Genomic DNA, 10,467 nt, shown 5'->3' with positions numbered 1-10,467 from the left:
ATCACAACATGCTTGGGTTTGTAGTTGTTGTCATCAGTTAACACCTAATTCATAAAGTTAAAGTCTGGCAATTTACCTGTTTTTGTTACATTAGAAAAGTTTCAAGGTTTTCCTGTAACAACACTATACTCATACATGTGCACTCTGATAGGTTCATTCATTCAACAAATATCTAACACCTGTGATATGTGTGCCAAGCACTGAGTTAGATACTAAAGATAAAGCAGTCAATACAACAGCTGTGGTGTGTGCCCTCTCAGAGATTATTGTCTGTCAGAGAGCAGAAATACTTACAGTATTAAAATGAGATGAGCATTATGATGGACAAAGAAAAGGCTACCAAGGGGACACAAAGCAAAGGGCTCTTGGCAGAGGTAGAAAAGCCCTTTCTTGCCATGGCACCTGAGCGGTGAATAGATGCTGAGTGAAAAAGCAAAGGATGATGTCACAACTAATGATGAGGAATTGCCCAGAGTGAGGAGCCTATCTTCAAAGCTATTAATATAAAAGCCATCATCTCTAAAGGAAGTTAATAGTTATCACATAATTAACTATCATAATACTGCAATATAGCTTACTTCCCTACAGATTTCGGTTAATTCATCAGAATCTCAGTGATACATGGGAGGAAATGTTCCAGGCCTGTGCATCACATTAAAGGAAAGGTCGAGATACAGAAAACTGCATTTGGAAATATGGCAAAAGGTAATCACATTTATCTTATGCCTAAAGGGCAATGGATTGATACATTTCTATCCCTCCATACTTCCACTCAGGCGAGTCCAGCCAGTGTTATCAGTTCGTTCTTCTGATGACTCCATGGCCTTCAACGTGCTTCCCTGGGATAGTGCTTCTCACACTCTAGCAGGAATCAGGATCATCTGAAAAGTTTGTTAAAGCAGATTCCTGTGCCCCTCCCCCAGAGATTCTGATTCAGTAGATCAGGGTGGGGCCTTACAATTTGCATTTCCAGCAAACTCCCAGGTAGTGATGCAGATGCTCCCAGTCCTCTGACCACACCTTGAGCATCAGTGTTCTATAGCACTGGTCCTTGAGAGGAAATCCCAACACATTTGTAGCCAGCTGAGATTCCGCTCCATTCTTTCCCTCTGACTGAAACATCCAGAGAAGGTTCTGAAGCAGGATGCAGACTTGGAATCTGCTGCCCCCGTATTTTTATTTTGTAACCCTTAGAAAGGAACTTCCAGAAGAAGGATTTTTAGGTGCTGGCTATTAAACTTTGTGAATGTAACAGTCCATTATTTGACCTTTCTCTGATTAACTTATATTGTACTAAGCAGTGCTCTCAATCATTGTCTAATTAAAGAAACTATATAGCAAATGATGAGATTTTAAAAAGTAATAAAAGTAATATCATTGCATATAAAATGTAAGTTTATTTGTAGAATGGTGTCAATAAATTTCTTAAACCATATATACATTTTTATTTCTTAAAAAAAAATCATTTGGGGGAAAAAGGGGGCAAGATGGCTGATTAGAGACATTGGTTGCCAGATCATCTCAGAAAGAAAGAAAAGTTTTAGAGAAACTTTAGAGAAAACTCTTTACAGAAAAATCTCTTTAGAGAAAAAACATATCTCAGGTGTAATTCTGGGGAAAAAGTGCCAAAACCTAATGGAGACTCCACAGGAAAAAGTTGCAGAGCAGAGAAATAAGTAAGATATCAGCAGATATCAACCCCCAAGAAACTTGGAGTCCTGTGGAAAGGGTAGGTGGGGGTTTATTTCTACTCCCCCCACACCTCCACTAGTCAGCAGCATCCTAGGCTGCTAGAGAGCTTCTCTACTCTCACAAACCCAAAAGCTGCTGCCACCAGTAAACTGGGAATTTCTTGAAAACAAAGTACTGGGCCCCATCCCCCTCAGGGTTACTCCCCATCACCATGACCCTAAGCAGAGATGGCGTGCCATGCTGGTTCCACCCACTGTGTGCCTTTGTCTTCCCCTGGGACCTTCAGCACTTCAGTTTTTGTGTCACTGGTCCCTACACAAACAGTTTCCAACTCTTGTCCAGACTGCAGTGGCCACAGGGGCTGGTGGGTCCCAGGAGAACTGTGAGATCCCAGAGCTTGGCCATTCTGGGTGGGCTGCCTTCTGGAAAATGGGATAAAGTGGATAAAAGTGCCAGCTCTCCTCCATTCAGATTCTTTTCCTCCCCCTCCCCTCCTCCACCCACTGCTACTGAGTGGTGCAAGTTCCCCAAGAGAAGATCTCAGGAGCAGCTGCTTTCCCACTGTTGGCATACCTACTACACTGAGGCTTCCACAGAGCGTGGGGTTCATGCTTTTTCTCTTAAAGACCTACAGCAGAGCAGGATATACCCCAAAGCAGAGAGACATAAAGCCTGCTTGGGCACTCCATGGGCAACTCAGGACCAGCAGGCTTCTCCCTGGCACAGTTAGGGACTGAACTTGAGGGACCAGGAGACAGGCCTTCAGGCCAGATATCATACCCTCTGGGCTTGAACATGTTGGTTGGGGGCATGGAGGGGAGATTTGTAAGCTAATCTTGGAAGCAAGGCAGCCCACGTGGGCAGAACTGAAAGGAAAGTGCAGTGTGAGTCTGAGCCACAGCACAGTCTTAGAGCACCCCTCCCCCCATGGGGAAGTCATACTTTCTGTCTGGGACAGGATTTTGGGCAGGGAAAGTCCCAGCCACAGCACCATTCCTGGTGAGCTCAGCTAGTCTGGGCTATTGCTTGCAGCCAGATGCCTGGAAGGAGACCTTGGGGGAGGGGAGGAGAGAGAAGAGCAAAAACCACTCCCAACAGCTAACTGTGAATCCCAGACAGCCGCTCCCCCACAAGCAGACTTTCTGGCTTAGTGAGGCCACTTCACCCCTCCATGATGACTTTCTCCACCGGCCTGGGAGCTGACCCTTAATCCCTGTGGTGGCAACTCCCTTACTGGCCTTTATGGAGCCTGAACGCAGGCTCACACAACCCAGCCCTGCCAAGACTTGCTCCTCCACCCATCTCTGCTATGGTGGAGAATAAGAAGTCCCCTGGGAGCTCCAGGGCCCTGCCCACCACCTGGGGCATCCAAGTGCTTCTCCTGATGGACTAGAGTGGTCACAATTTCCAAAAAACAACACTGCAGGTGGCTCTTTCCTGCAAGTACCACCTACAAGGAGGACACCAGGCAGGGAGAACAACTTGTACAGCCCATGATACCATTTACTGATTTAATCATACAGAACATGGATGACTCTTACTCACAAGCACCACTTAGTGTCTCAGAGATTAAACTGGGCATCCTAATATAATTCACACAGTTAAGAAGACCACAGGGCCTGGGAAAAACAAAGTATTTCAAAGACCTCCATCTTCCCATGTCAATAAGAGACAGGGCATCTGCTCATGCACATAGTATACCACCAAGACAGCCTGCAAATAATAAACAATTAAGAAAACCACCATGCTAAGGATATCTATCACCCAGGTATCCATCCAGAACTGAGATCGCTATCAAAGTACCCACAAGCAAATCCAAAGGTCCTTGTCCAATATATGCTACAAACAGATACTTAAGAGTGGGGAGGAGGAAAAGCCCCATCTAAACAAAAGAAAATCCTAAACCAAGAAGCAATAGATACTCCAGATGAGAAGGAATCAGTGTAAGAACTCTGAAAGTATGAAAAATCAGAGTGAAAGGATACCCCTAAAGGAGCACACTAGCTCTCTAGCAATGAATCCCAACCAAAATGACAAATAAAGAATTTCAAATATGAATTGTATGGAAGCTCAATGAAAGCCAAGAGAAAATGGAATACTAACTCAAAGAAACCAGAAAAATAATTCAGGAAATGAATGAAAAATTTACTAAAGAGATTCACATATTTAAAAAAAAAAAGAAATAAAACTTCTGGTAATGAAAAACTCATTTAGGGAAATATGAAACACAGTGGAAAGTTTTAAGAATAGACTAGACCAAGTAGAAGAAAGAATTTCAGAGCTTGAAGACAACTCATTTGAATTAATCTACTCAGTCAAAAATAAAGAACAAAAGAATCAAGAGAAACGTCTACAAGAAATATAGGATTATATAAAATGGCCAAAGATAACAATCATAGGCATCCCTTAGGGTGAAGAAGAAAAAGCACAAGACCTGGAAAACCTGTTTGAAGAAAACTTCCCTAGTCTTAGTGTGGATGTAGACATCCAGATACAAGAAGCTCAATGAACATCTGGAATATTCATTGCAAAAAGGGCATCACCAAGGCACGTAGTCAACAGACTGCCAAAGGCAACATGAAAGAGGAACTTCTATGAGCTCTGAGGTGAAAACATCAAGTAACTTATAAAGGAAAACTCATCAGACTAACAGGAGACTTCTCAACAGAAACCATCCAAGCCAGAAAGGAATGGGATCCTATCTTTAGTCTCCTTAACAGAATTTTGTATCCTGCTGAAGTAAGCTTCATAAATGAAGGAGAAATAAAGTCTTTCCCAGACAAGCAAACAATAAGGAATTTGTCATTAACAGACCCATCCTACCCATTTTAGGAAATGCTAAAAGTGCATTATACAAGCAACAGCACAAAAGACACCAACCAGTGTAAAAACACCCCAAAATTATAGCTCACAGCTCTTATAAAACAATAGCACAATAGGAAAGACAAAACAATAAGGTATCATCCAACATGACGAAAAGAACAGCATCCCACATATAAATACTAACACTCAACATGAACGATGTGAATGCCCCTCTTAAAAGACATAGACTGGATAAATGGATGATAAAACACAACCCAAATATCTTCTGTCTCCAGGAAACATGTAACCCACAAAGACTCACACAGATTCAAGGTGAAGGGATGGAACAAAATATTTCACACAACTGGAAACCAAAAGGGAACTCATGTAGCCATTCTCTTATCAGATAAAATAGTCTTTAAATAACAATGGTGAAAAAAGGCAAAGATGGTCATTATATAATGGTAAAGGAAGAAATTCAACAAGAAGACATAACAATCCTAATAACATAATATTGATAAATTATATATCTAACAGTGGGCTGATATCCAGAATCTATAAAGAACCCAAACAAATCAGCAAGAAAAAAACCCAAACAACTCCATCAAAAAGTGGACAAAGCATGAATAGAAATTTTTAAAAAGAAGATAGACAAATGGCCAAGAAACATACAAAACAATGCTCAACAGCACTAATAATCAGGGAAATTCAAATTAAAACTAAAGCGAGATAGCACCTTACCCCCATAAGAATGGCCATTATTAAATAGTCACAACACAATATATGCTGGTGTGGATGCAGAGAGAAAAGAACCCTTATACATTGTTGGTGGGACTACAAAATAGTATAACCTGTATAGAAACTCCTCAGTGAGATAAAATGTAGACCTACCATTAAATCCAGCAATCCCACTGCTGGGTATCTACCCAAAGGAAATGAAGTCATTTTATCAAAAATACACCTGCACTTGAATGTTTATTGTAGCACAATTCACAATTGCAAAGATATGAAATCAACCTAAGTGAGCTTCAATTTATGAGTTGATAAAGAAAATGTGACACACACACACGCGCGCACACACACACACACACACACACCATGGAGTACTACTCAGCCATAAAAAGGAATGAAGTGATGTCATTTGCAGCAATGTGGAGGGAGCTGGAGATCATTATCCTAAGCAAAGTATCTTAGGAATTGAAAACAAAATACCATTTATTCTAATGAATAAGTGGGAGCTAATGGATGGGTACACATGGGCACAAAGTGATATAAAGGATGTGAGAAACCAAAAAGCGGGAGGCCAGGAGGGTGGATATGGGATATAAACTTAACCCATTGGGTATAGTGAACACTATTCTGGTGATGGGCACACTAAAAGGCCCTGATTTAAGCATTATAAGGTATCCATATAATAAAAACACTTGTACTCCCTTACAAAATAAATTTTAAAACTCACTTGTTATTTTTGTCAAGATCATCTGACAACCTTGAGTACCCCCACTAGAAAAAAAAAAAAAAAACTGGCTCAATTTGGAGCCATGAATGTTAAATAAAAAATCCTTGTATTATACTCACACATAACCTCAGTTTTTCTGGATATAAGATTCTAGACTTGAAGATATTTTTTTAAATCTTCAAAAACATTACTCAACTATCTTCTTGTATCCAGTATTGTTATTGACAACTCATATATCAATAGGATGCTTATCTCTTTGCAAAAGTTCTGTTTTTTCTCTTTGGAAATGTTTAGAATTGTCTCATCTTTAATGTTCTTAAATTTTACTACTATTTGTCTAGATTCCTCTTTTTATCACCTGTTTCACACTTGCTGTATCCTTTCAATTTAAGAATAGTTATCATCTAATGATCCTTTACATCATATATATTTCTTTTATCCTGAGAAATTTTCAGTATTTCTTCAAATATTTTCCTGTAAATTTTTTCTAATATTTTATTATAAAAATTCCACATGATATAGAAAAGAATTATACAGTGAAGTCTCATAAAAATCTCTCATATTCTATCATTATTTTTTTTGTCACAAAACTATCACTCTATCTCTCTATCCATCAATCATTTCAGGTGTTTTTATGAATTTCAAAGTAAGCCACAGACATCAGCACACTTCCCCCAAATACTTCAGCATGCATATCCTTATATTTTTACTTAAATAAATGCATACTAATATTTATTTATATTTTCATATTGCCTCTTTAGATAAAAGTTATTTACAATAAAATACACAAATTTCAATTACACCATCCAGTGAATTTTGACAGATGCATAAAACTGTGTATCCTAAACCTCTGTCAAGATACAGAACATCACCATCACCTCAGAAAGTTCCTTTGCCCCTTCCAACAATCTCTACAACCAGCCCTATCCCCATGCCCACAGATGCAAACTCTGTGCTTAAATTTTCCACCATAAATTAGTTTTGCTTATTCTAGGACTTAAGATGAATAAAGTTATATAATATGCATTCTTTTAAGGTTTCTTTTCATTCAGTATGATTATGAAATTAACCCATGTTGCAGCATGTTTTATTGCTTTGTTTCTTTTTATTGCTGAGAGGTGTTCCATTGTATCAATGTTCCATTGTATGAATACATGCGTGGTTTATTTACCTATTCTCCTATTGATGAACACCTGGAATCTTTCCAGTTTCGGGACATTAAGAATAAACATTAAACCTCCATGGTGGTACCACTTTTTTTTTTCTTTCACCAGCAGTGTGTGAGCATTTCAGTCAGTCCACATCTTTACTATTCCACTGTCAGTCTTTTGTATTTTAGCTGTTCTTGTGAGTGTGTAGGGGCATTCATAGTGCATTTCTCTGACCATTAATCATATGAGCACTTTTTCAAATACTTATGGCCATTCTCATAACACCCTTTGTGAGATGTCTACATAAATCTTCTCTTTAATTGTTTGTCTTTTTATTATTATTATCGATATATCTTTGGTACTGGTGCTTTGTCAGATACATGTTTTATAAATATTTTAACATCTTTTTTCCAAAGGAAGACATTTTTGAAATATATTTTGATGAGCATAACATTTCAATTTTAATAAAGTCTAGTTTATCAATTTTTCTGTTATGATTATTGCTTTCTGTATCCTAAGAAATATTTTCCTAACCCCAAGTTATGAAAATACCCTTCTGTGCTTTCTTCTAAAAGCTTATAGTTTTGAGTCTATGATCCACCTCAGATTAATTTTTGTTCCTGGTGTGAGATAGAGGCCAAGCTTCATTTTCCTTTTTATGTGGTTACCCAGTTGCTTCACTTATTGTTGAAAAGACTTTCCATTCCTCATTGGATTATTTTGGCACATCTGTCAAATATCAGCTACCTATGCAAGTGGAGGTCTATTTCTCTTTATATAAAATATTTTGTTCCACTGATCTATTCATCAGTCCACACCATCTTGAATTCTGTAGCTTTGTAGAAAATCTTGAAGTCAGGTCATTTAAGCTCTCCAGTCTTGTTCTTCATTTTCAAGAGAACTTTGGATAGTCAAGATTCATTGCATTTTCATGTAAATTTTCATATCAACTTGACAATTGCTTCTGAAAATCTTGATTTGATTGTGACTGGAATTTTACTGACTCTATAAATCAATTTGGAAAGAATTGACATCCCTAACAAGACAGAGCCGTCAAATCCCTGAACTGGTATACCTCTCAATTTCCTCGTGTTTTCATCCATTTTTATCAGCAATGTTTCATAGAGATATCTTGTGTCTTTTGTTAAATAAGAATTTTAAATTCTGAAATTTCAGGAATTACTATGGATTATAAGTAAAATTGTTTCATGAATTTTATTTTTCAGTCCTTTCCACTTATTTTTCACTCTCCCACTGGAGCTCCTATAAATGTTCACACATTGACTTCTATAGCACATATATCTTAACCATTTTTCTCACATTCCTTTCATGATTTTTTCACTTTCAATGTCTTCTGAGAGTTTTCTATCTGCCTTTTTAGCTCATTAATTATTTTTTTTTCTGACATTCAAAACACCTGTTAGGTTTTTTTTTCCAACTATTTATTTTTATACTCAGTATTTCCAGTTGATATGCCTTAAATTCTTAGCTCCACTCTACTCTGGTCTTTTTCAAAAGCTGCCTCCTCAGTTGTGAACACCTAGCCCAGGGAGTGGTGTGGAGGACAGACTTTAAGGTGACCTGGTGATGCCTGACACCTGGTATTCACACCTTTGTATAATCCCCTCTTCTTGGGTGTGAGCAGACCCTGTGACTTGCTCTCAGCCAATGGAATGAAGCAAAGGTAAGTAACACCATGTACCATTTCTCCTTATTCTTGTCAACCCTTGGGGGTAGTCACACCCTAGGTAAAAGGTCTTATAGTTTCGAACTGCTTTTCCTTAATTGTTAATGTGGTTGAACATTTTTCCACCTTCTTTTGCCTGTGAGAATATGCTGTGCTCATTTTGTGATTAATGGGGTTGTAGTCCTGTTCTGACACTTTCCCTAAGAACTCACAGCTTATCCAGTTTTCTGGACAATTCCCTCTGTGTGCTGCTCCTTCATTACAGACTTCATGTCTCCTGATTACTAGCACAATGTACTCTTCTTGGGGCTGGATGGGTCATGCTAAAGTTTTCCCAGGTGGTCTCATGGGGGCCAGGTCTTTTATGATGGTCACTGAACCTGCTACCTCTTATCCTAGGTGTCATAAACCAGCAAGGGCGGGGGGGGGGGGCGGTATTTGGCTCACAGAGTGTTCCCATGTGAGTAATCAGGTACGATGCTTGGTTGCAATACAAGCAGCTTAGTTTCTATTGTTTTATACCTGGCTCCTACCCTTATTCATGTTAACTTCATGCCCTGGCAAGGCATTTGAATTGCAATGCAAATCAGTGTCTGTTACGATAAAAACACCACTGTCTAAGAATTTCTGAAGAGATGGATTATCAGCTCATTTCTGTCACCAGCTGTGGGATCTTGAGTAAGTCATTTCACCTCTCAGAGCCAGTCTTTTCTAGTGTAAAAGGACAATGTACAGATATTAATACTTTCCCTGCCTACCTCACAGAATTGTTTTGAAAATCCATGTAAATGTGCTTTGTGAGTTTTTGGGGTTTTTTTGGGTTTTTTTTTTTTTGTTGTTTTTTTTTTTTTGATGAAACAGGAACAGCTCCTATTATTCTTGCCCACTCCTGTCTATAGTGCCAAGGACACTGCACGACCACTTTCTACCCTCACCCTGAGTATCAGTCCTAGGCAGGAATTGAAGCAAATATACTGAAGGAAATAAGAGAATAAGAGTCTTCACCAGGCACCCCCAGTCATATATTAAGGGTTTGTGGGCCGGGTGTGGTGGCTCACGCCTGTAATCCTAGCACTCTGGGAGGCCAAGGCGGGCGGATCATTTGAGCTCAGGAGTTTGAGACTAGCCTGAGCAAGAGCGAGACCCTGTCTTTACTAAAAATAGAAAGAAATTATATGGAAATCTAAAATATATATATATATATATATAAATAAGCTTGGCATGGTGGTGCATGCCTGTAGTCCCAGCTACTCGAGAGGCTGAGGCAGGAAGATTGCTTGAACCCAGGAGTTTGAGGTTGCTGTGAGCTAGGCTGATGCCCCACCGCACTCTAGCCCTGGCAACAAAGTGAGACTCTGTCTCAAAAAAAAAAAAAAGGGTTTGTGGCTTACTGACAACACAGGCCCTGTGCTCTTCTGAGAACTGCCCTGTGAAAACTTCAAACTACAGATGTGAACTACAAATGTACTATTTGCCTACATTTACGGAAATAACATGCATGCTAATAAGTAAATGTCAGGATGAGGGTTGTGAGTCAGGAAGCAACCTCAGCTGACACAAATGCATAATTCTGATTTGATTTGATAAATGCAAACATGAGCTGAATTAATGGACCTGCTAATTAGTCCAAATTCCTGCATTGTGGAAGCTGGATCAGAGGCAGGGGTCCATTGTGA

The sequence above is a fragment of the Eulemur rufifrons genome, chromosome 29 (assembly GCF_041146395.1).
Source record: "Eulemur rufifrons isolate Redbay chromosome 29, OSU_ERuf_1, whole genome shotgun sequence".
In the NCBI taxonomy this organism is placed as follows: Eukaryota; Metazoa; Chordata; class Mammalia; order Primates; family Lemuridae; genus Eulemur; species Eulemur rufifrons.
Note: the sequence above shows the minus strand (reverse complement) of the source record.